At 41.8% G+C, this 4,153-nt stretch overlaps 1 protein-coding gene and 1 long non-coding RNA gene across 2 annotated transcripts in view; one reads left to right on the forward strand and one right to left on the reverse strand.

Moving 5' to 3' along the window:
- LOC126386980 (uncharacterized) overlaps nt 1–3,184 on the forward strand; it is a 4,299-nt gene extending 1,115 nt beyond the window's left edge. Inside the window, exons 2-3 of the long non-coding RNA XR_007569574.1 lie at nt 1,236–1,322; nt 2,856–3,184. This is a non-coding gene — a long non-coding RNA (uncharacterized LOC126386980). The remainder of the gene's footprint in view (nt 1–1,235; nt 1,323–2,855) is intronic.
- Nucleotides 1–4,153, reverse strand: part of LOC126386816 (stromal interaction molecule 1-like) — a 188,498-nt gene that overhangs the window by 131,080 nt on the left and 53,265 nt on the right. The gene's annotated exons all lie outside the window — the stretch shown is intronic.

The following is a 4,153-nucleotide window of genomic DNA, read 5'->3' on the forward strand; positions in this document are numbered from 1 at the left end:
TTCACTTACGTTTTAACAGGTCTGACGCTACTATGCGCCCCGGCTGTATCTAGGCTAACGGCTAACATGCTAACTATTATTTTTATGTCACTAGTCACTTGAAACAAATTTAGGACGATAGGAGACAGGTTGAAATAAACCGAAATTTCCCTTTAATAATTGACGACACCGCAGAGCAAACCCAAAACAGGAAGTCAGACTGATTAGAGTCTGAAACAGAGTCTGACAATAAATAAAAGACGTGTCAGTATCAGCGAAGTGTTTTTAAAAGATGGAGGGAAAATGTCGCTAATAGTTTAGCCTCTTGCTAACAGGAGCTAATGCCTCACTGCTGCAGCTTCATGTTCATGTGTCTGTAGCTAACGTTAGCGAGTAGCCTCTTGAATCAGTCACTCAGGATTCTTTGAACCTCGGCCGGCGATCTCTGTAGAACCAGCCCATGTTTCCACCAGTTTGGTCAGAACCATTGGACGGCGCCACACGAAGAACAGCAGCAGCAAGATGGCGGATAACACTGACCACCTGCGAGCTCTTGTTCTGTTATTTGTTCTTATCCAAAAACACAAGCCAGAGCCAGCTGTTGATGAGAGGGTCGTCACACTGCACGCTTTATTCCTTTGATCTCTTACTTCATGTCTCAACTGTCTTTCTGTGGTCATTTAAGTCACAAAACATGTTTTGGCCATAACTCAAGTACTCATTCATTCATTCATTCAGATGAATCTTAACACATTTTATATCCAAAAGGTGAAAGGTCAACTTCACTGTGACATCATCATGTTCTGCATGAAACACTTTTCTGTCCAGTGTGTGAAGCGTCCATCTTTTAGACTTTGTAGCTTTACAGCAACATATGAAGCATCGTCTCCATCGTCCCGGCTCCACACGAGTCTGACAGATGTGGATGTAAACTGTTGCTTGGCTCATTTTAGGAGGCATAAAACCACGAAGAGGTCATTCTAGTTTAATTCTGTTGAGCCTTGCTGTCTTCACTCAGGACTCGCTGGTCTTGACTTGTGACCTCCTGAGTGATGTTGTTGTGTTTTCACTTGTGACATGTATCTTGAAAAGTGTCACCATGACCTTTATTTTGAAGGGCCACACACACCTGGTGTTAACTGAATGTTCAGTTTCAGGTTCTTTGTTTACACTGCTGAAATATTTTAACAGTCATTTTAAGGGAGAATCAGCAGCTGAGTTTGACCCTCAACAGACTGAATGTTTCCTCTCTTCAGTCTGCTGTTGTTTCCAGGCGGCTCTGTGCTGCCACCTGGTGGTGAAACATCTCACACTCTGTGGCAGGTTTCCAGAGCAGCTGACAGGTCAGTGAACACACCGCCTACAGTTTATATTGTCTTATCCAGTCAGTTGTTTTTTGTGTCTGTAAATCAGCAGCTGTTGTTTCAGTGAACTCAGCCACAGATAGAAGAATACAATGTTCAGAGATGGTAAAGATTAATAATTGTATGCAGTCGTTTAAATCAGGTGTTAAATAATAAAAAGTACTGAAGAGAAACTGTGTGTGACTCAGAATAACATGATGGTTACAGTTTGTAACTCTGGTTCTATGTGGTCGGCCACAGCAGCTCACTGACACTTGAAAAAATCTATTATTATTATTGACTCTATCGTGTGGTGCAGCCTGTTGGGTCTGTTCTGGAGAAACATGGTGCGGCTGAACGATACTTCCTGTCCTCTCAGCTGCAGCGTCGTCCAGGTTTCATCGTCAAATGAAGCAGATGTTTGGTGTGTTTCCATCCACCTGATCTGATTGTGAGCAGAATCACCTGACACGGGAACAAAGCTGAATTATCGAAAAGAAAACACATAAGGTCATTTGAGATGATGAATTTATAATCGGAGAGCATAAACGGTCGAATCAATAAATGCTATTAAACTAATCAAGAGCACAAACTACACAATTAGAGAAATGAAGCACTGAATATTAATTCAAGAACATAAACTGAGTAAGATAGAACAGAATATTTGTACGTTTCATAAGAATCCATAAGTGACACATGAGCTGTCTGTGGACGTTCCAGCTGGGATTGTGCCGCAAAATCCATATATTTTGAGCCATGGCTGAATCTAAATGTCCAGACTTCACTGCACTTGCAGACTTTGCGGGCACGTTCCCGGGAAGTGCTGACGCTCCAAATCCAAAATTCATCCAGTCAACAAGAGGCCTGAAGCGGACATTCTGCAGACTTCAGCAGACGTAGACCCTGATCACACAGAGAGTGTTTTGTTGGTTGCAAAACATGAGGCGCACCACACTCTTATTTACTTATTTTTAAATTGCTGCACCTTTTTGTTTTGCTGGGAAAAAAAACTTTCTCAATGTGTAAAATAGTTCTTTATAGTTTGGCCAATTAAAATGCTTCTTGAATTGTGTCAGTCAGATATAATGATATGATACTGATGATACAGAAACATGTAGAAGTGTGGGCTATAGAGGTAGTGAGAGCACTTCTTACTATTGCAGCCTGTCAGACTGTGCTGTGTAACAGGCTGAAAAATGGCCAAAACAATAACAAAAGGTCATCTAATGTCACTAAAACCCAGTTTACTGAGTTATAGTCCTCATTAACAAGCATTCTGTTTCTGAGCCTGCTATATAGAGATGTATTAAAACATTAAAAGCCTTTACATGAGATTTATATCTTGTCATCTGCAGCGACTGAAGAGCAGACTGTTCATATCCTGAAACATCTTTATACACAACATGGGCTCAAATAACAGGAGCCATCCATGTGTTTGACACTTTACGCACGAGGTCCTCTGTTTCCACCCGAGCGGCACGACTGTTACCAGATATATATCCTGTTTGAATGACCTGTTTCCTGTCTGGATAGTGCCAACACATCGAGTATGACTGACTCTGAGCCAAACCCTGCTGACCCAGGCTGTGATCTGCTCCTCCGCTAGAAGAACCAGAGGGAGGTGACGGGACCAGTGTCCAGTGTCCACACACTCCTGCATGTGGAGCTGTGGACTGTGTAATTTTTTGCCCCGGGGGTTTCGTGCTCCTGCCCTCCGGATAGGCTGACTCGTTCCTCCAGACCATCCATTCTAACATCAACCCTTGACAAAGTATCAACAGACAGCAATCAGAATCAGAATCAGAAATACTTTATTGATCCCGAGGGGAAATTGTTGTGTTACAGGTGCTCCTTGCAAGAGAGGAAAGATACGTGAAAATATAAGAAATTTAAACAATAGTATTTACAAATACTATACTATACTATACTATACTATACTATACTATACTAATAGCAACTGTTTTTTTCAACATATGAAATGGAAATAGACAACTTTTCAGCTAACTAGCTAGCGTGCTAGCTATGCTAACTAATGCTGGCAGCCTGAAACAAACAACGATTCATTGTTGGTTAATTGTGCTATAATTTAAACAATGAACATGCTGTCTTGTGGTCCCTCTAATATGAGCAGTGGTTTAAGTTATTATAGTCTATTATGATCAGGGAGTTGATACGCAGACGTTAGCTAGTGCTAGCATGGCTAGCTAGTTGAAATGTTGACTACTCCCATTACTGTGTAGTGATTGGTTGAATTAAAAACTTTTAAGTGTTTGACTGACAGGCGATTGTGAGCCTCCCATTGGCCACATTTAAACATGATTGACAGATACCCCGCCGTCTCAAGCTCGCACATGCACAGGTCTAAAATGGCGGCTCTCCGGCTCTGCAGGTGGATGATATTGGAAATACACAATACCAACATTTACTCTGGTGACTGGGCTGCGAACTCAGCTGCATGAGAGCAAAATGTACAATGAAGTCGTCCAGCGCCATTTTATTCATGTGAAAGCATAACTGATTGATTCAAAATCATGAATTGACCTATGGCTAAGCCACGCCCCCTCCACTCACTCGGACAAACTATCAACATTCAGTGACCGGCGCTATGGCAGGTGTCACAGTACACGGCATTTCATAGGAGGCAACTGATGATTTTTGGGGACATAATTAATCATTTTATTGTTGAGAAGGTCGATGAAAAGCTTAAATTACAAGCCAAAATTTACAGGTCACAGTGTACGCTTGTGAACCGCATCTGGTTGCCGTCACCATCAAAGACAACAAGTTAAAGTGCCACTGAAGTTAAGGTTTTTGGCTCAGAATATGAGAAA

This window comes from Epinephelus moara, chromosome 3 (assembly GCF_006386435.1).
Source record: "Epinephelus moara isolate mb chromosome 3, YSFRI_EMoa_1.0, whole genome shotgun sequence".
Classification (NCBI taxonomy): Eukaryota; Metazoa; Chordata; class Actinopteri; order Perciformes; family Serranidae; genus Epinephelus; species Epinephelus moara.